The sequence below is a fragment of the Ailuropoda melanoleuca genome, chromosome 10 (assembly GCF_002007445.2).
Source record: "Ailuropoda melanoleuca isolate Jingjing chromosome 10, ASM200744v2, whole genome shotgun sequence".
In the NCBI taxonomy this organism is placed as follows: domain Eukaryota; kingdom Metazoa; phylum Chordata; class Mammalia; order Carnivora; family Ursidae; genus Ailuropoda; species Ailuropoda melanoleuca.
This window is the reverse complement of record NC_048227.1, coordinates 3,440,008-3,464,676: the sequence shown is the minus strand read 5'-3', so window position 1 is coordinate 3,464,676 and position 24,669 is coordinate 3,440,008. Positions and strand designations below refer to the sequence as shown.

Here is a 24,669-nt window from a genome sequence, read left to right as displayed (position 1 = left end):
TTTTTTTTTTTTTTTTTTTTTTTTTTTTTTTTTTTTTTTTTTTTTTTTTTTTTTTTTTTTTTTTTTTTTTTTTTAGGGGGCGCGCAGGGAGGGGCGGCCATGGCTCTCTCCCGGCTCTGCGCCCCCGGGCTCGCTAGCCCCGCCGCCCGGAGAATTCGAGTTGATAAATGGACCCTAACCTCGGCCGGAAGAAACCAGAAAGGAGACTTCGTGATCTTTGTGAGAGTCTCCACGCCCAGCTTTGCGCCCTGGACGCGGGAGTAGCGCGGGTTCCCTGAGGCGAGTCGCTTCACCTCCCGGAACCTCAATTTCCAGGTCTGCAAAACCGGGATAATGAACGGTTATCGTTCATTTATCGCTAACAATAAATGTTAGCGATAAAAGGGGTTAGCACGCACCAGTGGTGTTCCCCCACTACCCCCTGCACTGCCCTGCCACCCCCCCCACCCCACTCCTTTTCCCCCACCATCCCCCCAGCCTTCACCACCCGCATGACAAGCTGGAGGAATGAGTTAAGTGCGCTTTTCAGGTGGGGAAACTGAGGTTCAGGACTCAGGAAGAGTTGCTTGCACATCTTGGCTTTTTCACAGTGTGAGGTCCGTGGTCCCCTGAGCCTCAGTTTCTTCCAAAATGGTGATGGCAGATACTCCCACCGGACTGCTTAGTGGAAGCCAAGCTCCTGTTGCATTGATTACAAATTAAATGGGGAAGGTTCGTAATTATTAAGTTTGTCTAAGATTTTGTGAGTCTGCTTGCCTGCAAGCGGGCAGGAAAACCCTTTCCCAAAGTTGCCCTCAGCCCCTAGAGGTCTGGAGGGAGGACGGGCTGTTCTGGGAGTGTGGGCTTTTGCCTCCTACCTGGGCACCGATAGGTCGCCCAGCCTGCCTTGCTGACTTATTGCCCTCCCCCTCTGGTCTCCTGCTTCTGGGTGGAGTAGGCAGGGGGTGAATTTGAGATGGATTGGCATCATTTTTGATATCTATGCGGCTCATGTCTCCTGACAGTTGCGGAGGGTCCCTGTCGCCCTGAGTCTCCACAAGTTCTGCTCAAATAGCAGAACTTGATCACAGATGTCCAGGCTGAGCATGGCATGGGGTAGGGGGCAGGCAGGACTAGGGCTTTACCTGTTAGTCTCACCCTCCATTTCCTGGGGCAGGGTTGTGCGTGTCTCCTTCATGAGGCTGGGGAGTCCCACTGGGAAAGGGGACACATGGGGGAATTTTTGTGGATTTTCTTTTGGCTGGGAGGTGGGAGGGGCTGGCTGCCCAAATCCATGGAGTCCTCTCTGATATGGACTTTCAAAGGCTTGTTCTCGAGGGTCCTATATGCTATTGTGAGGTATAAGTTGGTGGAGGGTTTGCTGGAAGGGAAGGGAAAATTCTGGGACTTGAGGCCACAGATGCAAACATGCAGGGAAGCCTGGGCCATGGGCCTTCGCCTGTCCTGCACCTGCTGTGTGGTCTTGAGTAGGTGTCCCAACCTCTCTGGACCTCAGCTGGTTGATTTGTAAGGACAGGAGGCTTGGTCTGAATGATCTGTGGATTTGGACACTGGTGCTGCCCTCTTTAGCTGGGCCAGGGGCTGGACCATGAGGTTTTTCCTTTCGTGCTTGGGCTGATGCAATTTCTACGGGTGATGAGTCTGGTGAGGAAGTGGAGCACATCGATTGGAACTATTTCTGTTCCTTCCTCATTGCACGGCCCTTACCGTGGTGCAGCCCACAAGTTAGGTCCTTAATAAAGGCTTCCTGATTGAGCGAATTTAATAGTGTCACCCAGTGCTATCCCGTAGAAATGTCACACAAGCCACATACGTAGTTCACCGTTTTTAGTAGCTTTTCAGTTTAATGCGTGACTAATTTTCTATCTCATTGTCATAAAAAGGTAAACAACAGTGAAATTAATTTTATGAATGTATTATAGTTAATCCTTGATATGCAAAGTGTTGTCATTTCAACATGTAATCAATATAAATGAATTATTCATGAGATACTTTACATTCTCTTTTCACTGCAAGTCTTTGAGATCTGTTTGTGTGTTTTATACTCATGCCCCATCTCAGTTTGGACTGGCTATATTTCAAGTGCTCAGTAGCCACATGTGCCCAATGGCTGCCATATTGAATAGCACACGGATATCTTCCAGGGTGAGAGATGGGTGTTTATCTTAATCAGTCTGGGTTGCTGTAAGGAAGCACCATAGACTAGGTGGCTTATAAACAATAGAAAATTATTTCTCATAGTTCTGGAGGCTGGGGGTCTGAGATCAGGGTGCCAGCATTTTTGGTTTCTGGTGAGGGCCATCTTTTGGGTTACAGACCACAGACTTCTTATTGTATCTTCATGTGGCAGAAGGAGAAGGAGATACTCTCTGGCCCCTTCTTAGAAGGGCACTAATCTCATTCATGAGGGCCCCACCCCCTTGATCTACTTATGCCCTAAAGGTCCCACCTCCAAATGCCATCACACTGGAAATTAGATTTCAACATAGGAATTTTTTGGTGGGGAGGAGGGAGAACACAACCATTCAACCCTTAACAGTGTTCCTAATTCCTATGTTCAATGCTGTGTGACACTGTAAGAGATGCTTTCCCTCTTTGAGCCTCTGTTTTTCCTAGTTCAATGCTCTGTGACACTGTAAGAGATGCTTTCCCTCTTTGAGCCTCTGTTTTTCAGTGGATGGTTGGACCAGCTCATCTTTCAGGTTCTAACCTAGAACCCTTGAATGGTTCACCTAGATCAGGAAATACACTTATCGTTAAGCTATAGGAATTAAAGGCTGTGTAGTGTTTGTGCAGGGCTAGACAAATTGGCCAGTGGAATAAAATAGAGAGGCCAGAAGCAAATTCATGCCTATAAAGACATTTGATTTTTGAGAAAGGTAGTGTTGTTGATCAGCTGAGGCAAGGCTGCTCTCTTGAATAAGTGGTACCGAGACAATTGGTTATCCGAGGGAAACAGTGAAACTGGAGCCCTACCTCACACCATACAGAAAATGCATTTCTGGATGGATTAAAATTTTTAGAAGTGAAATAAAAAAAAAAAAACAACACCTTGAAAACTTTCAGAAAATAGAAAAGACTATCTTTTGGATTTCAGGGTAGGTAAAGATTTCTGAAGGCACAAAAAGTTAAAACCATTAAAGAAAAGATGAGTAAACCAGACTGCGTTAGGAATTATGAATTTCTATTCATCGAAAAATACCATGAAGAAAATAGAACACAAGCTACGAACTCAAAGGACGTATTTGCAGCACATTTACCCACCAACGTAATTAACGTTCAGAATATGCAAACAACTACGTTAAGACAAATAAGAGTAAGAGAATAGAAAGTGTCAAAATACAAATCACTTTGCAGATGAACACAGAGAGAAGAGAACACAAATGAGCAGTGAGCATACAAAAAGGTGCTCGTTTTCAATGGGCGTCTACCCTGGAGAAACTTGCACACATGTGCGTCATTGGAAACGGACAAGAATTTTCTCAGCAGCGTTGTTCGTGATACGCAAGACCTGGAGACGCCCCAAACATCATTGGTAGAATGGTGTGTATCCATATAATGGAATAAGACCCTGCAAAGAGAGTGACCTCCGCTTTCAGGCAACAGTATGGATAAATCTCATAGACGTGTTGAGTGATAGCCAAACACAAAGGAAAGTACAAATCCAGTCATTCAGTGCTCAAAAACAGGCAAACCAACTGTTGTTTAGGAATGCAGAGGAAGGTATGTGCAAAGCCAGAATATGATTATTGCAAAATCAGCTCACTGGCTACCTCTCAGGGAGGGGGGGATACACAGGGTACTTCTGGGTCCTGGCAGTGTTCTAAATCTTGACTTGGGAAGAAAACCAAGCTGGCTTCTCTGTGCCCTACAAGACAGCTCCCATTCCCAGGGGGAGACTTACCCACGTGGCCACGCCTCTCTGCAGGGGAGGCTGGGAAGTATCGTCCCACTCTCTGTGCCATTGCTGCGTCCCCGGGGCCCAGAAGAGTACCGGTAAGATCGAGTGAATGACTAGTGGCTGTGTGACTTTGGGCAAGCCAATTAACCTCTGAAGACATCGGTCTGCTCTCTTGCTTTAATCTGACTTTACATGGGGGTCTTTATAAAGCAACGTTAAGGTTACACATGCAGCGTGTTCTCCTTGGACGACATTTTTTTAATCCTGGGAAGTAGGTGTAAACATGAAAGCAACGGTCCCCCTGCATCCTGCCATCTTGAGATCTTCACTGTGAAATGTGCGAGGCGCTAGAGATGGCATTGCATCGTCGTTTAAAAAATTTGACCTGTCGTAAGGTTGCCTCCCTTGTCCTTAACAACTGAGTTTAACATGTGCCTCATATTAGTTCTCATCATCGAACCCTACTTTATTTTATTTACTTCCCACTTTTAGAAACTTCTGTTGCTTCCTGGAACCCGCTTCTTTAAGTGATGCTGCTGGGGGACATCTCTGCAGCCAGGCACCAGCGTTCAGGAGCATTCTCCACGTGGACGCCTTTCTGATCCCTTGTTGACCCTGGGCATTAGCCACGACCTGTGGGTCACAAGTTCCCTGTGATGCTCACTGACTGCCTGGTTTATAAGGACCAGGTCTTGGGGTGCCTCCAGGAATGACCCCCATTGTGCCATTTTTCCCATGGGTTTGAAGTTGCTTGTAAGGTCACATGAAGGTCAGGGCCCAGCTCTTCCCTCAGCGGTGTCCTCGGGGAGTAGAAGGAGCTTGGAGCTTGTGTTCTGATTCTGCTCATCTCTTTGCTGGGTTCTCTTGAGCAGGGAACTGAGCCATGGTATCCTCCTTGGACCTGAGGCTAGCATGGGGTTGGTAAAGCATACAGTGGCCCTGGTCGGCTTTCTGTAGGTTTAGGTCCCCAGCCTACTACCTGACGCCCCTTCAAGGCCACTTAGGACCAGTCCTATTCCAGCCAAGAAATTCCGAAGGTCACGGGTTTTGTAAACATTTTGTTGTTGTTGTTGTTATTCTTAAGGCGATGAAGATGTGTGTGAGAAGCATCCAGTGACGGTATACAGTTGGTGCTCCAAAGTGGTGGCTATTTATGTAAGTGATTGTTGTTATGTACAGTCTCTTTCCAGAGAAGAGTGGAAGCACTCTGGAAAAAGCATGTTTCTCAAGGTCCACGGGGCTGCCAGAGAGCCCTTCATCTTGTCAAGGTTTGCTGTGATGTCAGTGGGCCACTGTGCGCTGGGCAGGGGTGTCCGGGAGGGGCTTCCAGGGGCTCTGTCTTGCTGGGCTGCTGCGGGCAGGCCCAGCTCCGGGCTTCATGGAGTAGGAACCACGTGCCAGGCCTCATGCCTCTCACCTTCCATTCACCATTTCCTCCAACCCTTAGCAGCTGGGGCAGTGGGTACCATTTTTAATCCCTATTTGGTTTGCCCGTGGTCACGGAGCACACGGTGCGGTTCACGCCTGGGCTGTGCTTGGCTTTTCTGCCTCCCACACAACCACGGGGATAATGATCCCCACAGTCACCTGCGTTCATGGAATGGGGCCGGAGCTTGTGCGATTGTCCCCGCTGGACACAGGGACTGGAATCCCGAGTCCTCCCCGCTGCGCGTGCCCTGGCAGAACCCTCAACACACCCTCTGTGCAGCCTCCTTCATTCACACGCAGGCCTGTCCCAAGCATTTGTGAGGCCAGATCTAGTGTCCCAGGGGAAGCCCACACACCATATGTCTGAATATTCAAAGTTAAAAATCTAGCTAACAAGCTTTTCAACAGAACGGGTTCTTTCCTCTTTGGCAAATATTCTTCTCTAATGACAAAAATGGAACACTCTGGCGAAACGTGGCCGTCAGATGGTTGAAGGCCGGCCACGTGTGCTTTGGCATTTATGGCTGGGCCAGCTGCGCCTGGATGGGGAATAAGATAAAGGCAGGCATCATTTATTAATTGTTGTGTATTTCATACCAGTTATTTTTCTCTTTGTTGCAATTTAGGGCAGTAGGACTAGCCACCTGTGGCTATTTATTTGTTTATTTATTTAATTTATTTATTTTAAGTTGGCTCCATGCCCAGCATGGAGCCCAGCACAGGGCTTGAACCCAAAACCCTGAGATCAAGACTTGATCTGAGACCAAGAGTCAGACACTTAACCAACTGAGCCACCTACATGCCCCTACCTGTGGCTCTTTAAATTCAAATCTAAATTCATTAAAGGGAAATAAAATTAAAAAGCTAATTCCTCAGTTGCACGGGCCCACATTTAGGTGCTCAATAGTGGAATATGGCCAGTGGCCTCTGTATCGTACAACACAGACCTACAACATTTCGATCATGGCATAAATTTCTGTCAGCACTAATCTGAAGGATGAAAATGCAAAACGTAATTTGAAAAATATCCCACAAAGGGCGCCTGGGTGGTTTACTCGGTTGGGTGTCTGCCGTCAGCTCAGGTCATGATCCAGGAGTCTTGGGATCGAGTCCCGCATCGGGCTCCCTGCTCAGCGGCGAGTCTGCTTCTCCCTCTCCTGCTCCCCCTGCTTGTGCTCTCGCTGTCTGTCAAATAAATAAATACAATCTTTAAAATAAATAAATAAAAAATCCCACAAATATAAATTAAACCAAATGTAAAAAAACTGAGCTCCCTGTTGGAGCGCGTGTCAGAGTTTCCTTTCTCTTCCAGGCTGAATGGTATTCCACTGTATGGGTTTGCAGCTGTCTTTGGTTTCGAGGACACGGGACAAGGGATGTGGAGAAGTCCTTTCTATGGTGCTTGCCTGAATTAGTCATAAAGTGCCTGGCGAGGGCGACGGCTTGGACTGGGCCAGTGATGAGCACTGGGTCCCCGTGACACAGGTGCTCGAGGCTTCCTTACGTTAGTTTGTGGGTGTTTGCGAGAGCAGGACCCTCTAAACCCGCGTACTCCGTGGATCGGTAACATTGGTGGCATCTAGCGCTTTTTAGGAACGCAGAATCGCGGGCCCCATCCCAGACATACGGAAGCTCAAGGTTTAGGGGAGGACTGAATAATACCATGTGAGAGAACACAGCATGGGGATGTGGACAGCATGCAGGAAAGATGGGTACGGTTTCTGCTCGAGGGCGGCTCCATCCCAGACATACGGAAGCTCATGGTTTAGGGGAGGACTGAATAATACCATGTGAGAGAACACAGCATGGGGATGTGGACAGCATGCAGGAAAGATGGGTACGGTTTCTGCTCGAGGGCCGGGCTCCATCCCAGACATACGGAAGCTCATGGTTTAGGGGAGGACTGAATAATACCATGTGAGAGAACACAGCATGGGGATGTGGACAGCATGCAGGAAAGATGGGTACGGTTTCTGCTCGAGGGCCGGGCTCCATCCCAGACATACGGAAGCTCATGGTTTAGGGGAGGACTGAATAATACCATGTGAGAGAACACAGCATGGGGATGTGGACAGCATGCAGGAAAGATGGGTACGGTTTCTGCTCGAGGGCCGGGCTCCATCCCAGACATACGGAAGCTCATGGTTTAGGGGAGGACTGAATAATACCATGTGAGAGAACACAGCATGGGGATGTGGACAGCATGCAGGAAAGATGGGTACGGTTTCTGCTCGAGGGCCGGGCTCCATCCCAGACATACGGAAGCTCATGGTTTAGGGGAGGACTGAATAATACCATGTGAGAGAACACAGCATGGGGATGTGGACAGCATGCAGGAAAGATGGGTACGGTTTCTGCTCGAGGGCCGGGCCCCATCCCAGACATACGGAAGCTCACAGTTTAGGGGAGGACTGAATAATACCATGTGAGAGAACACAGCATGGGGATGTGGACAGCATGCAGGAAAGATGGGTACGGTTTCTGCTCGAGGGCCGGGTGAGGGGGGCAGTCATAAGTAACAGAAAGCCTCAATTTGAACTGGCTTAGAGGAGAAAGAGGGAAGGAGGGACAGAGGGGATGAGAGAGAGTGAGAAGGAAGAGGAAGGTGGAGGAGGACGAGGAGAGGAAGGAAAAGGAGGGGGAGAAAGAAGGGAGCACCAGAAGAAAGAAATGGGTTTGTGTCCAGAACTGAAAAGTTCAGAGTGTCTGGGTTCAGGTAGAGCTGGATCCAGGGTCTCAAGGAGGACCCGGGCTATCTCTCTTCGTTTGTGGGCTCTGTTTTCTCTGGTGGCTGCATTGTCTGGATGGCTCCCAGCCTTTGTGGACCGAGTTTCTCTTTCCTGGCAGGATCACCACTGTCCTGGAATCGAGGGTCTGTGTCCTGGCCTGGATGGCATGCCCACCCTTGAACCTATCACTGGGGTGAGGGGAAGGGCTTGGGCAAGTCTAGATTCTTTGGAGCATGGCGTTTGAGAGTCAGGTATGGCTTGGGTCGTGGTGGGGTATGGCTCCCCCTGAGCCCAGTGGAATGAGGGGAGGAAGGTGTGGCCGAAAAGGAAAGGGAATGCCATCATATAGGACTGATGTTTGTTGCATCTCCTGACAATGGGACGGTTCCTTGTCAATATGTCCCTTGACCCCGAAGCCTTCAGTGCATGTGTACGTAATACGAGGGCACTCTCTTATGGGATGAGATTTAAGAAAGGAGACTCGGCCTTAAATAGGCACGAACCTTGAGGACACGATGCTAATAAGCTGATAAACAAAAGGACAAATGTGTGGGTCCAGGTCTGTGAGGTCCCCGGAGTTGTCAGACTCAGAGGCAGAGAGCAGATGGTGGTGTGGGGGAGCTGGGAGGGGGTGGCGGTCTGTGTGTCACGGGGACAGAGTCTCAGTGTGGGGGATGGAACGTTCTGGAGCCGGACGGTGGTGGTGGCACAACGTTGCAAACGTGCTCGACGCCCCTGAACCGGACCCCGAGAAGTGGTTAAGACAGTAAATTCTATGTCAAGAGAATTTCACCACAATGAAAAAAATAACACCTAGCTGAAAACGTTGACATACGAAGGTCATTTATTATTATTATTTTTTAAAGATTTTATTTATTTATTTGACAGAGAGAGAGAGACAGCCAACGAGAGAGGGAACACAAGCAGGGGGAGTGGGAGAGGAAGAAGCAGGCTCCCAGCGGAGGAGCCTGATGTGGGGCTTGATCCCAGAACGCTGGGATCATGCCCTGAGCCGAAGGCAGACACTTAAGGACTGAGCCACCCAGGCGCCCCCACAGGTCATTTATTAAATGCGAAGGGAAAGGGGGGGAAAAAAGGAACTTTAGCGTAGATGCAATATTTTTTCATATGGAGTCCATATTCCAGTTTTACCAGTTTGCCCCATCACTGTGCCAGCTGCCAGGACCCGATTTGCAGTGCCTGCATTTCCTTACCCTCCCCGAATCCGGAATTCATCTCCCGTCTTCCTCTGTCAGGCATCTGCGTGTCTGAGGTATCCAGGCCAGTTGCTCTGTAGGCTGCCCCAGTGTGGGGGTCCCCGGGCTCAGTTCGGGGTCTCATGGTTAGACTGAGACTCTGTGTTTCTGGTGGAAGCGATGCTGGTCCTTCTAGGTGCCTCATAACTGGCAGCGGATGTCAGTCTGTCCTTCCGTGTGATGTGGACCTCGATCACTTGCTCACGGTGACGTCCTCCAGGTTTTCTGTCTGTAAAACTTAGTGTTTGTTTTGGTAATTGGTAGCATTTGCGAGGAGGGACTGTAAGAGACTGTGTAAATATTCTGGTCCTCACGTGATGAAAACTTTCATTTGTAGACGTTGAGAGAATAGAGTAATAAGCCTCTGACACCCCGTAGCCTAAGCTAACGTTTTGCCAGAGCTGCTTCATCTCGGCTTTTTCCCTGTTGCCGTATTGGAAGACAAATCCCCGATGGCATGATTTCAGTCCACATCTCTAAGTGGCGAGGATAGGTGTTCCCCAACCACCAGAGCCCTGTCCCACCTGTCAGCATCGGCAATAATTCCCTAGTGCTACAGGTGCCCTTGAATTCTACATTTTATCTGGTTTTAGAGAAGGTGTATTTACTTAACCACGTGTGGCTAGTCCGCGTTAGATAGCGTAGCTGTCGAGGCCAGGTTAGGCTCAGGATTCGCGTTCTTGGCAAGAAAAGGCGAGAAGCTTCAAGGTGCATCTCTCCATCAGGGGCGTGCGAGACATCTCCCTGTCCCGTTTCCAGTGATGCCCAGATTGACCTTGGGGTCTCTCGGCTCCTTTTGAATATCCAGTTGCTTGGCAACCCCCCAAACTTCTCTGCACTGAGGGTACCAAAGTGCTGGCATCTTCGTTATTATCCAAGAGAAAACCACGGTTCATTTCTTTGCAAGAAGGGCCTCCAGGGGAAGGAAGGGAGGAGTCTGTAATGTAGATATTCTTAGGATGTGTGGGTGGTGTTTTGGGCTCTGTGAGCTCCTGGGGTGGTGCGCCCACTCTGTGCGTGCGTGTGCACGGCCCAGAGAGGTGTGGATCTCCCAGCAGGCAGCCACCGTGCTCAGGAACGGGTGCCTGGATCCTGGGTTGAAATCCAGCTTCAGCATATCCCAGGGCTCTCTGCGCTGGAGTTCCCGTGTCTCTACCGGTCCCAGGATGGCGCTCTCAACTGTTGGCCATCAGTGGGCTGGGTTCGGCCAGGGCACGTGGCACTGTTGTCAGGGCTGGTCATTCAAGGCCTCTGGCATGCTGCCGGGTGCTGGAGCGGCTGCTCCCTGCTCAGGGACCAGCACGAGGCTTGAGGACATATTTCCCATGGAAGGATGGGCGCTCGTGGATGCCCCGGCCATCCAGCAGGTGGTGGGCTGTGAGCGTGACCCCTCCTCCTGGTGTCAGAGCTGTTTTTGCTCCCCTCAGGGGAGTCAAGGGCTAAGGGCTCTGGGGGCAGGGGAGAAATTTGCTGATTTTCTTCCCAAGTTCCTCCCAGTGGATTCCAATTTGGGACACGCCTCTGAGAAGGCCGGTGATTTGGGAAGAATGTTCTGGGTGCCATCTCTGTGAGGAGAAGGATGTTTTCCATGAGCTCACGGGAGGTGTTCTGGATTGTAATCCCGTCATGACATCAGGGAGGGGAAGACTGCAGAGATGGGGATGTGGCAGGGAGGCCAGGGTGGCCTTGTCGGGGGGAGGCTGCGGGCCGTGCATTTTGGTGGGCCCCGAGGAGCCCTGCACCCCAGCATCCTGGAGTCAGGGTCTGGCGGTACTCTGCTGACCACCTTTATGAGCCTCATTTCCTCATCTGAAAAATGGGCTAAGAAGCCCACCCTGCAAGCTTCCGAGGGCTTTGGAGGGGAGCTGAGGACTGACTTCACATTCATGGCAGGGTCTGCACCGGGGAAAACTTCAGTGAACCGAGCAGATGTGGGTCCCAAGCCCAGCGAGCTGCCGCCCCGCAGAGCCAGGGGGTGTGAGTGAGCCTTGCAGACTGTGGAGTGCTGTCACACAAACCTTCTGGTATCACAGCACCGTCCCCAGGTGGGAGCGGAATCCTGCGGAAGCAAAGTCACTTGCTTGCCCCGGGGGCTCGTGGCTCATATCCTAAGAGGCCAACTCTTAGTCACAGATAATCTGCCTTAGTTTGGGTCTCCCCAGAAGCAGACCCCGAGATAAGGACACAGAGGCAAGCCTGTGTTTGGGAGTTGATCGCAAGAGCCATCGAGAGAGTGGGGAAGGAGCGCACGGAAGGGCACACGGCCACCACGGGGCTTGTTGAGAAGCAAGCTGGTTCTGCGTGGGAGACGGTGTGGGGCATGTGTCGGAGTTTACCCTCCGGGCACAGAGGCCTGGCACACCCCTCAGCTCACTGTGTCGCTGGGTGGGGGTGGGCTTGCATCAGCCTCTTGTTATAAGGACGGTGGAGGTGCCCCTCCGCCCCGGATTTCTGGTTCAGAAGGTCTCTCACCTGCTGTCTTCCAGTGACTTCGGTGAGGCAGGGGACAGGGGTGGTTCCTGCTTTAGAGATGGGGACTCTCATTATCCCAGAGGGGAGGTTCCCCAGGGAGCCACAGGGAGGGTGCATGCTGGGGCTGGGATCTACCCAGGTCTGTCTGGCCAGTCCTACCAGGTACACACCTCCAGGGGGCACTGTCCACAAGGGATGCTTCTTGAAGCAATGCCCCTTGGCCCGTGTTACCTCCTACAGACCGTGACAGAGTTCCCCGGACCCGGCACCAGGTCCAGTCTCAGCCTTTCCCACCCCTTCCTCAGTTTCCCCTTCCTGTTCCTGGCTTGCTTTCCCTTGGGATTTTGATCTTGAGACCATTGTGGGGTGGCACCGGCCCAAAAACTGTTTCCCAAAGCCTGAGCCAAGATGCTGTCTGCACCCAGGAGGAGCCTGAATTCATGAATGAACACAGAGGAGTATCCTGGGGCCAAGCTGGAGAAGGGGAGGCTCTCACGGCCCAGGGCCACCTCGGCCCTGGGCTGCCCTGGCCTCTGGGGGACAGACAGACAGACCCCCCTTTGTGTGGAAGCCTGGACACATCTCTTTAGTCCTCTCTGTCCTGGGATCCCAGGGCCGCTGGGCCGCCGCTGCCAGGCACGGCCCAGTCTGGAAGGGGCGGCCGCTATAGTTTTCCTGGGAGAGAAGGACTGCTTCTCTCCGGGGCCTTAAGCCCTGGGCCCAGGTTGGGAGGAGAGGGAGAAACTGCAGAAACTCTGAGGCTGGGCCTGGCCCCTCCAGCCTGACAGGGAAGGAGCAGGAGGGGAGGTGAGCAGCTGGGATTGCTGGGGGTCCAGGTGGTGGGGACCCGGCAGGTCAGCCAGCTTCGGCCCTGCCTGGGGCACAAATGGTTTAGAAAGCACCCCCCCTTTTTAAAAAAGATTTTATTTTTAAGTAATCTCCACACCCAACATGGGGCTTGAACCCACAACCCTGAGATCAAGAGTTGCATGCTCTACCCACTGAGCCAGCCTGGTGCCCCCAAAGCATCCCTTTTGAGACCCCACCCAGACCTAGCCCTCAGGAGTGTGGAGCCGCTCTGTTGGCCCTCTACCGAATTATAACATACAGGGGAACCTGCCTTTCGCTTACAGCTCGAACCCTGGACACACCAGGGAACCAGCACCCAGATCAAGATATTAAACAGGGCCGGTTGCCAGACACCCCCCATCTGCCCCCTCCTGTCACTGTCCCCCACTCCCGAGGGTACCCACTGTCCAGGCTTTTATTATCAAAGACTCCTGTTGCTGATTCTCGAAGTTTATATAAATAGAACCGAAGCGCGGGTACCGTGGTCTGGTGCCACGTCTGAGATGCCTGCCGGGTTCTGTGTGCAGCTGTGTTTGCCTGTCTCAACGTGGTCTGCAGTTCTGTGCTGTGGCTCCCTCGGTTTCTTTCCATCCTGCCCTGGATGGGCATTCTGGGGAGTTTCCAGCACTCTCTTTTTGACCAGCCCCTTCCCTCCCCCAACTCTGATGGGGCAGGTTTGAGACCGCCTGGTCTCAAACATGGATTTCAAACATGGACTTCCGTATTTAAGATGCTTTTGTTAGACTTTTAAAAAATTACTAAATAGGAAATGAACATTGTAGCCAGTGAAGCAATGCAGAAACATAAAGAAAAAAATAGTCTTTCCCACCCTTCTCCCCACTCTCTCCTCTAGGGCTCCCTGTCATACCTTCTGCTTTTCCATGTCAGCTCCCAGCCCCGCCTCTTAGATTGTGGGACCTTGGGCAAGCCTCTTATCCTGGCTGGATTGACCCACATCTCAGGAGTCTGTCTGCTCCAAAATTTTTGGAAGATTTTAAAAGGCCGGGACTGTTCCTAAGTGTTGTATCTCGAGTCTGAACAACTTTGTAAACACTCTGAGATGATCGATTGTTCAGGTAGTTGCCGGGTATTATCTGCTGCACGCCTGGCTCTACGTTGGTACCAGGAAGATGGAGATGAATTGGGGCCAGGCCCTTGTTTGCAGCTTAGGGGCCAAGACCAACCCAGAAACACCCAAATATGTGTCGCCTGTGCTGTGATAGGGATTGCACGGGCGGTTGTGGGAGTCCAAAGGAAGGAGCTACTCTCTCTGCCTAGGAGTGCCCCAGGAAGAGAAAGACAGAAGGGGGTCCACCATAGCACCAGCTCGTGCAGCAGCCTACAGGTGAGAGAGAGCTGTTTACTCTCCAGTCTAGATGGGAGTGTGAGGATCAAGGAAAGCTTTTCAGAGGGGCCTTTGGACCTGGGCTTTGAAGGCTGAATAGGAGTTCTCCAGCTATCGAAGAGGGAAAGGAATTTTTAAGCAGAGGACAAGATATGTGCAAGGCCCAGAGACAGGATGACCGTGGGCTATAGGGAGAGCTTTCTTGGGGTGGGGAAAAATTGCAGGGTCTAAGTCAGGGATAGGAAACAAAAGAAGCCGGTCCCCCTGGGACACAGGCTCTTCTTTTTGTTCTTGGTTTGGCCTGGGCTCTTGCGCTCTGGGCAAAACCGTGGCCCATGAGATCTGCGAGTCTTGGTGTTAGACTTTCCAAGATGGGAGGGACTGACAAAGCTGGGGCTTGGCAGGGACTGGGGATCATGGGCCACTTGTGGCCAGGGTTGCTCTGACCACTGGCCAACGAGGCAGTGATTTTAGGAGCTGGGAGAGGGCTCTGTCCCTTCCCTTCTTTGCCTCCAGATTCTCCATCCTGGAGAGGATGCCCAGATACCTTACACTATAGTGTAAAAGGCTGATGGCAGAACCTTTCCCATCGGAACCACAGACAGGGCTGAAAGGGGAAGTGAGTGCAGTGCGAAGAATAAACCAGGAGTTGGAAGGTCTGGGGTCCCATCTCAGCTGCACCACGTCCTAGCCTGTGGCTTAACTTCTCTGAATCCCTGTATAATTGACGGTCATAATCTCTGCCCTGTTCACCTCACAGCCATGCTCAGGCGGGAGGAGGGAAGTGAAAGCGTTGGGTAACTCAAGCCAGGGACGGCTGCCTCCTGCCTGCCCTGAGCCCAGGACAGACACTGCCAGTCATCACCGCCCTCCTTTCCTGCCACGCCTAGACTCACTCTCAGCGTCCTTTGTGACACGGCACACGCTTGGGGCAGCCACGACCAGCCCTGGACTTGCGTGGGAGTTGAAGCCCGTTTGCTGTCTGTGCTGAGCCGGGTGTTCCGTTCGTGGTCCTGGGGTCCTGTGGTGTCCCTGTTGTGTGACACCTGACACCGTCGCCTCTCTCTTCCGTTTGCACACTGCAATCACCTGGGGAGTTTTTAAACTACCAGTGCCTGGGTCCCTTCTTGGCAGTTCTGTTTTGGGTGTCGAGGATGTGGCCTGGGCATCGGGATTTTTTCCTTTCTCCCTGGGAATTCTCATGCGCAGCAACATTTGCTCCTTTCCCCCACCTGCCAGGTGGTGAGAGCTTGCGTCCCTGGCGGCCCCGGGTCTCAGGGAGGGGGTGATAATGACACACCTGAGCCCCAACGCCTGTCACTTCCTTGCTGGCAGGATAACGAGGAGTCTCCCTATGTACCTAGATTTACCTGTGGCCGGAATTTTCGTTGTTGTTGTTAAAATACATAACATAAAATATACTGTTTCAACAGGCATTGAGCCCTTTCATGCTGTTGTGAAACCATCACCACCATCCGGCTCCAGAACGTTTCATCTTCCCAACCTGAGACCCTGTCCCCGTCACACACCATCCCCTCCCCCAGCCCCCGGCACCACCACCTGCTCTTGTCTCCATGGACTTGGCGACTCTGGGGATCTCATATACGTGGAATCCTGCATTAGTCACCTTTCTGTGTCTAGCTTATTTCACGTTGCGTAACATCCTCAGAGATTATCCGCACTGTGGGTAGCAGGTGTCAGAATTCCTTCCGCTTTAAGGCTGAACGATATCCCATGGGATGCACAGATCACATTCTGTTACCCATTCATTTGTGATGGACACTTGGGCGCGCCCACCTTTTAGCTCCCGTGAATCACGCTGCCGTGGACCTGGGTGTGCAAAGATCCCTCCAGGCTTTTGATTTTTCTACCAGAAGTGGAGTTCCTGGATCCGATGGTGGTTCCATGTGTAATCTGGGGGGGAGCCGCCATACCGTGTTCTACGGCGGCCACACCATTTACTTTCCTGCCAATTTCTCCACATCCTCACTGACACTTGCTTTCTGGTTTTTGGGTAGTTTATGGGTGTGGAGTGGTGAGGCTTGATTTTGAAAACAAACCTTCTTTCCTTGAATGTGTCAGAGCACCGGTTCCGGAGGTGACGCGGGAGGCGGAGAGGGAGCCACTAGTCCTGAGTGCCTGCTGTGTGCGGGGAGTTCACATGTCTTCTCCTCGGTGAGGCAGGTGCCATCACCCTGCTAGAGCGCAGGCCATGTGGTCAGCCAGTCCTGGGCCTCAGTTTCTTCCGCTGAAATGGGGCTCGTAATAGGACCTGCCTCATCAGTTGTGAGGACTTACAGTCACAGAATCAGTAACGTCGGTCATGTGCCAACATGTGCTGAGTGCTGTGCGTGGATTAACCCATTTCACCTTTTTAAAAAATATATTTATTTATTTATTTAAAGATTTTATTTTTATTTATTTATTTGACAGAGAGACAGCCAGCGAGAGAGGGAACACAAGCGGGTAGTGGGAGAGGAAGAAGCAGGCTCCCAGTGGAGGAGACTGATGTGGGGCTCGAACCCAGATCGCCAGGCTCATGCCCTGAGCCGAAGGCAGACGCTTAACGACTGCGCTACCTAGGCGCCCCTAACCCATTTCACCCTTTTATAATCCTCTGTGGTGAGTGCTGAGGTTCTCCCCTTTGCTCACACCAGAAAACCGAGGCCCAGGGAGCTCTCGCAGCTTGCACATGGACTCCTGGCTAGAGAGGGGTGGTGCCAGGATCGAATCTGGATGGTCTCACCCCCTGAGCTCCTGATTTTAATTGTAAACTCTAGTGCGTGCTCAGTAGGTGGTAGGATGAAGGTCTAACCCAAAGCAGAGGCGTAGGGAGGAGTCGAGGAGATCCTCAGGCCTGGCTCTGCCCCATCTGAGAAGGGCAGCTGGTGAACAGTGTGGAGCACACTTAACCTGGGTGCTGTGAGTTCCGGGCTGCAGCAGGGTGGTGTCTCAGGCATGACCAGCTCCACGGGACAGCCCTGTGATCCCGTGAGGGATGGTGGGGCAGGCTGGGGCTCTGACGGACAAACTCACTCCCAATTGTTGGACTCACGGGATCGCAACAGCTCCTGCATTTGGAGTGTTCACCAAGTCCAACCGGAACTGCTTCCAAAGGCTGTCCTCTTTCCACTGTGCCCCACTGCCCGTCCAAACCTTAGAAACCCAAGTGTTTGCCACTTTAAGAAAGGACTGGTGCAGGCACCTCCCGGAATTCCAGTGCTGTGTTAGCCAGGACACTGAGCCTTAGCAAAGCGTAATTTACTTGAAGGAAACACTTGAAAATGTTTTGGTTTTCATCTTGGAAGGAGGAAAGGAAAACAGATTTTCTGCTGTCCATCCTTCTGTCCATTCAGACAACTGTGTATCTACCTATACACTTATTTTTCTACCAAGCTATGTGCCTAGCTGTCCTACTCACATACTCACCCACCCCTTCATCCATTCCCCCCATCTGTCCCCGAATCCATCCGTCCATTCCCCATCCATCCATCCATCCATCCATCCATCATCCATCCATCCGCCATTCATCCATTCCCCATCCATATCTTCATCCCCATCCATCCCCCATCCATCCATCCTCCAATCTCCCCATTAATCTATCCATCCATCCGTCCATCCATCCATTCTACCATCCATTCCCCATTTTCCCATCCCCTGATCCATCCATCCACCCTTCCAGACAAATATCTGCTTATCTAGTTACTTGTCTATCAAGCCATTTGCCTATCTCTTCAGTCTACTTACCCACCTTCCCATCCAGCTAGTTCCAAAGTTGGTAATTGGAAACCTATTGGAAAGTATGGCTGCTGTCTTGTGGACAGTGGAACAGCCAATGAAAAACATTAATAATATGACATTATTTTCTCCTTTTCACGATCAATTAAAAATGTTCACATTTGAGATCTGTAATAAGGAGGTGCATCAATAATGTCTTCAGGGAGTTGTGGGCATAAGGGCAACATTTGCAGCTGGCGAGAAAGCTCTGCAGCCCTACAAGACCAGGGTGACACCTTCCCGCTCTTCCTTTCCTGCTGCCCTTCGGTCTCCTGAAGTTCCCTCTGCTGTCTTCAGTGCGACCATCCCATTGTGTCTGTGACATCACCCCCAGCAGAGGACCGGCCTTCTGTTGTTGAGATCTTTGCATCATAAAAACATTGGCATAATGACCCTAAGATGAATTTTCCCCAATTTTTTATTCCGAAAAATTTCAAACGTGTATCAAAAAGTCGCAAGAAAAGTTCATGAGCGCCTGAGTGCCTGTCGCTTTTGCAGTGTTGGCTTTATCACTTCCTCCTCTCTCTGAACCTTTCGAGGATAAATTGCAGCTGTCTGGACACTTCATCCTCAAATACGTCAGCACATATCTCCTAAGGAAGGACATTCTCCCCCATAACCGGGACACACTTATTTCTCCCAGTACATGATACAATACTGTGGTCTGATAGGCAGTCCGTCTTTGTCTTCCTTCAAAGCCCTCAAACGAATTCTTAAGAGTGAATCCTGAGGCCTCACCACAAATATGTATTTCATTTTTGTGCATTAACATGTCTTCTGTCTGTACACGTATTTCGACCTTATTATAATCATAATGAGTTATATATTTTCTCTTTCCCACTTGATGATAGATATATGGCAAACATTTCCTGTGTCCTTATGCAGTTAGATAAAACTGACATTTAGTTACACAAATAAAACCTGAATATAATCTCATAAAAATTCAAACAACACAGGTCAGTGGAAAGTCTCCTTTGATCTCCCACCCAGTCCTACAAGTTCAAAATAATAAGGGGCAGCCAAGGTCCTCTGTGCCCAGAAACCCCAATTCCATCCATCTATGCTCTTTTCTTCCTAGGCATCTTTGTACGCATTTATCAGCAACCTGTTAGACATTCAGATTAATTCCTGTTACTAGGATTTGTCCAGTTGCATGTTACTCGCTTCTCCGTCTCGGCTGTCCGTTGGCGTCACCCAGCAGCTCTAATACCGATGCCTGGGTCCCAGCCACAGAGAGATTCTGGGTTATTTGATCTGGGATGTAGCCGGGGCATTGGCATGTTGGAAAGCTTCCCAGGTGTTTTTTTTCTTAGCATTAAAAAAAAATTAAGGTGAAATTGACATAAAATTTGCCATTTTATTTTATTTAAGTAGGCAGCACACCCAGCATGGAACCCAATACAGGGTTTGAACTCATGACCCTGAGGTCAGTACCTGAACTGAGATCAAGACCTGAGCTGAGATCAAGGATCAGATGCTTTACTGATTGAGCCACCCAGGCGCCCCCCGAATTTGCCATTTTAAAGTGAACGATTCAGTGGCAGAGTGCAAGCCACAATGTTGTGCAGTCGTTGCCTCTTTCTGGTTCCGAACGTTTCCAACCCCCCCAAAGAAGACCCTGTAACCATTAAGTGGTTGCTCCCTGCAGCCTGGGGCAACCACTCGTCTCTCTGTCGTTACGGATTTGCCTGTCTGGATATTTCGTGTAAATAGAACCCTATAACATGTGATCTTCTGGGTCTGTCTTCCGTTCGTGGGACAGCCTCCCGTGCTTGTGGTTTATACGTGTAGCCGGTATGGGAGTGTCCTTCCTTTTTACGGCTGAGTACTATCCCGTGGATGGATCACCTTTCGTTCAGCTATCCGCCCGTGTGCAGCCAAGGTTGGGAACCGCTGGCTTAACCTCGTATGTCCTCCCCTTCGGATTGGAATAATAATATCGACTTTGCAAGGATGTGGTGGGCTTTAATGGGAAGTCCCTGGATGGGCCAACCACCAGTAGGAAAATGGTGCCTGGCTCTTTGGGGGGCTCTCCAGGAAGTGGTGAAAAGAATGCCTATTCTTTGAGCACTGATGCGTATCCGGCAGTCCTGTGTGTCCTCTTGAGCCATTTTTTAAAAAAGACTTATTTATTTTAGAGAGAAAGAGAGAACACAAGCAGGCAGAGGGGCAGAGGGAGAGGGAGAGAGAGAGAAGCAGACTCCTGGCTGAGCTCAAAGCCTGACACGGGGCTTGATCCCATGAGATCATGACCTGAGCCCAAATCAAGAGTCAGACACTTAACCGACTTAGCCACCCAGGGGCCCCGCTCTTAAGCCATATCATCTCATGGTACCTATAGGGTAGGTAATAGTATCTCCTTTTACGTGCAAGGAATCTGCAGCCCAGAGACGGGAAGTCATTTCCCCTAGGGCTCCCAGCACCTAAGTGACTGCAGAATTTTCCACGCAGCTGTGCCCAGCTCCAAAGCCCTTGCTCCGTCCTTTTCAGGATGTGAATTCAGCCTCTGTCCTTGCCTCCCTGCCAGCTCAGACTCTGGATCCTGACTCTGTTTGAAAGCTCTCCGTGTGGAGTTGCCCTCCCCACCCCCAACAAATGTCATGGCCCCGCAGTCATCTAAGCAGGAGGGCTGGCCGCAGAATGGTGATTCAGTTCTCCAGAGAGGAGGCAGAAAGGCCCACCTCCCTCTTTCAGTTTTTAACTAGTGACAGACAGCCTGCAGGAAATATCAACTCTTTGAAAAGAAACTTCTCACAGTCTTGAAGCCTGTTCCTTGACTGTAAGCTCTGTTCTAGAACGTTCTAAATTTTATCTATATGTTTCATCTGTTAAAAATGACTCCCTTGGGGCGCCTGGGTGGCACAGCGGTTGGGCGTCTGCCTTCAGCTCAGGGCGTGATCTTGGCGTTGTGGGATCAAGCCCCACATCAGGCTCCTCCGTTGTGAGCCTGCTTCTTCCTCTCCCACTCCCCCTGCTTGTGTTCCCTCTCTCGCTGGCTGTCTCTATCTCTGTCAAATAAATAAAAGTAAAAAATCTTAAAAAAAAAATGACTCCCTTATCCCTCTACTGGGGCATGTATAAACTAGCCATTGTACGTCCAGACAATGGAATAGTGCTCAGCAGTAAAAAGGAAGGAGCCATCGGAACACCGCGACATAGAGGGACCTCACATGCATGATGCCCAGTGAAAAAAGCCAAACTCAAAAGGCTATGAAGAAAAAAAACAAAAGAGGTTGGAAGGGTTGAGAATAATCGGCAAGAACGGTAATGTGTGATTTAAGAAGGCCCATTTTCTCTTTGTGTAAAGCAAGTTTGTCTTAGATGCATTTTAAATAGAACTAAGTAAATCCCTGCTTGGCATTCAGAGCAGTTTCTTCCCACCTGACAATGCACTTTGACTTTATAAAATAAATGCTTTTTAGACATTAAAAAAAAAAAGACCCAAAAACAAAAACGCTGCAGGCCAACCGTGCAACTCCATTTACTCAACATTCTGGAAAGGCAAAGCTGTAAGGGCAGAGAACAGGGCGGCGGTGACATGCCTGGGGACGGGTATAGGGGGCCTAGCGTGTGTGGGCATTTGGGGAGGATGAAGGATCTGTTATTTATCTCGGTTGTGGTGGTGGTGACACGGCAGTCTACATTTGCCCAAACTCATGAAACTGGGTAGCCAAAAAAAGAAATTAGACTGTATGTAAATGCAAAGGAAAAGTGAAAACCTAAATAAAAAAATTCATTGTCCTCTTAAAAAATGTCTGCCTAGAGGCTCTGAAGAAAGAAAGTAGGCCACAAGGAGGTAAAGAAAAAGTTCTCGGTTCTGGAGGGTTGTGGGAACTCTGTTTCTTGGGCGTTTGCCCCGGGCCCTGGGGCCTCGTCTCCCGGCCTTTTTCTCTGCCCGCCTCTCTCCTGTTCAGCGGCTGTAGCACGGGGCAGAGACAAGGAGGGTTTTGTGGAACCCAGAAACAAATAAAGAACTGCCTATCGTGGGTCGCCACGGCAACGCGACATCCGCCCGTGGACCCGTGAGGCTGGCACTATGGGTGGCTTATTGGTGTTTGTTGAGGAAGCAGAGGAGAGGGTGGCTGGGCCACGCCTGGTGGCAGGTGGACAAGAGCTCCCTCAGCCCCAGACTCGGTTTCCCATCTTGGAGAGAGGCGTCAGCTGTGTCCCTGTGCAGTTGGCCTCTGTCCCCCCCATCCCCAGCCCCGGTGGCACAGCCCCCTTGGGGGCTTTTGGGCAGGATCTGTCAAAATTAACACTGTGAGTTCCTGTGATAGCGTCTTCAGGGCTATAGGAACGAATGACCACACACCTTGTGACTTTAAACAACAAAAATTTGGTCTCCCAGCTCTGGAAACCGGAAGTCCAAAATGGAGGAGGTCACATCACTGCCATCTGCGTGTCCATTGTCTCATGGGCTTTGGCTCCGTGGCTGTCCTTTTCCCATAAGCAGCCTAGTCGTAACAGATCGGGGGCTCACCCTCCTCCAAGGGGACCTCATCTTAGCTCATGACATCTGCAACAGCTGTTTCCAGATGAGGTCGCTTTTTGAGGTACTGGGGGTTAGGATAGATGCATGGGATTTTGGGAAGACACAGTTCGGCCTGTAACACTGCCTTTGTGGTTGTATTCTTACCTAGTAAGCTGCTCTTGGCCACCAACAACTTCTTCCCAGAGAAAGTGAGCTGATGGGCTGGTTGTTTTGGGCTCCTGGGGAGGCTGTGACTCTGTGGGGTCCCCAGCTCCAGGGTCAGGTCCTCTCTTGGTTCTCTGTGACCCGAAGCCCAGCGTTGAATCCACCCCTCCTCGGCTGTCAAACTCTGGGGCCTTGGAGCACTGGGGCGCTGAGGTCCAGCCTGCTCTGCTCGGACGCCTGGCCCTGGGACTTGCTGCCTGGGGGTCTTAGTTGTCTCATCTGTGTAATGGGCTCAGCATGACCCTGGCCTTGTCGCAGGTGGAGTGATCGCCACCTGCAGGCAGAGGGCAGCTGTCAGAGCAGGTGGGTGGGGAGAGCAGCGTGGACCCCCAGACTTGTCCAGGTGCCAAGGGACCAGGGTAGGAAAACCAGACCCCAGGAGTGCCAGGGCAGGTAGCCGTGTCAGTGCCTGGCGGACACCCTCAGCCCTCCAGCCTTGATGCCTGCCCCGCACACACTGGGCTGCTTGCCACGTGCTCTGCACACTCCTGTCTGCTGGTCCCTGGGCCAGAGCACCCTACCCTCTCCTATCTCTCTTTTCACCTGGTAAACTCATTTATTCCTCGATATCTGTCTGCCAGTGCCCGCTATGGAGCTGGCACTCGGGCATCGTGGTGGTGTGCCTGTGCCCTGGGGAGCCTGTCCCCTCTTGGAAGCCTTCACACTGTGCTGTGTCCCTCCTCTCAACTCCAGCCGGCACATAGTAGGTGCTCCCGAACGTTTCCTGAAAGGATGAGGAGCACTAATCCCATAGTATAAGGATTTCTGTTTGGGTCTCATGCCTTCTGGATTGTGAGCTCCTTGAGGACAATGCCAGGTCACCCCAATGTATCGTCGCTAGTTTTCAGTGTAAAACCAGCATACCGAAGGTGCTTAATAGATGCTCTGAACTGTATGGCATGGATCCAGCATGGAGGAGGTGCTGACAGATCCTCGGTGAAGTACACTTTACATGGATCCAGCACACAGAAGGTGCTCCATAAGTGCTCTGTGACGTGTCGTGCTACCAGCATCCAGAAGCTCAGTATGTGCTCGGTGACCTGCACCAGGCATGGACTCTGCAGACAGAAGGTGCTCAGTAAATGCTCTGTGAACTCTACTGCACCGAGCCCTTTGTGCTGAGCTATAAGCCCATCCCTTGTTTGTGGGTCTTCATAGTAATAATTGGGATCTTGGGGGAAAGTGTTTGATGCTGCAGTGGAGTTTAACCCCATCGTTGGATGACGGTCAGCAGAGTCCACGGTGAACAGGTGAACTGCCCATTTCCCTTATCCTAAGCCTGTGTGGGCCAGGGGGGACCCCTGCCAAGCTGGCCCTGCTTGCAGCCCTCACCCCGCTGCAGCCCTCACCCCGCGGCTCTCTGACACCCCTCCCCCACCCTGGGGAGAGGCTCCCTACACTCTGCACCATAGCTTCCCCTCTGCAAGATGGATGGGGCAGTGTGGGTCCACGGAAGCTCCGATGCGGGTCAAAGGAGAGACTGCAGGGGAGGAGGCGTGGAGATTACCGAAGACTCCGGAACACCAGGAATGCACATTGCTCCAGATACAGTCCATGTGTGGATCTACACTCAGCAGAAATGAGTGCGATGGTCACCAAAGATGTGCGCACGGATGCTGATGGACAGAGTTCTCCATGGTGGCCCCAACGTGGACTGTCCCCCTCCAGGAGACTGGATGCGTACACTGTGTATGGAATTCTGTACCGGCTGAAAACAGCCAATCCCTGCATCCAACGATATGAATGAATCTCGCCAAAGTCACGTGGAACCAAGGAAGCCGGACAAAGAAGGGTTTGTGCTGTGTGATCCATTGATGGGAAGTTCAAGAACAGGCCAAACTAATCAATGATGCCAGTGTCAGAGGTGATTTCCTGGAGGGAAGAATCACGGGGAGGGGGCCTACAGGCCCTTTCTGGGGGGCGGGAAATGAGCTCGCACTCCTCCCGGGTGCTGGTTATGCAGTTGGGTGCACAAGTGAGAACTGGGCAGGCTGTACCCACAGGGAGCCATACTCTGTGTCAGCGAGACAGACAGAAAATGTGAACGAGCAAATGGAGAGAATGCTGTATTTAGCGAAGTTTTATAACAAATACTACATTGGGGATCAGGCACAAAATATTGGCTAGTTCAAAAAAAGTGTAATAGAGGGGCGCCTGGGTAGCGCAGTCGTTGAGCGTCTGCCTTCGGCTCAGGGCGTGATCCCGGCGTTCCGGGA

At 51.2% G+C, this 24,669-nt stretch overlaps 1 protein-coding gene across 2 annotated transcripts in view; it reads left to right on the top strand.

Annotated features, from left to right (window-relative positions):
* The first annotated feature begins 104 nt into the window (after window positions 1-104).
* Window positions 105-24,669, top strand: part of MMD2 (monocyte to macrophage differentiation associated 2) — a 47,446-nt gene continuing 22,881 nt past the window's right edge. The window contains exons 1-2 of one of the 2 annotated variants that reach the window (XM_034669751.1): window positions 106-315; window positions 591-711. The gene's annotated coding sequence lies outside the window, so the exon portion shown is untranslated. Of the gene's footprint in view, window positions 316-590; window positions 712-24,669 lie in introns of both variants that reach the window. The other variant, XM_002916462.4, reaches the window with a different exon arrangement.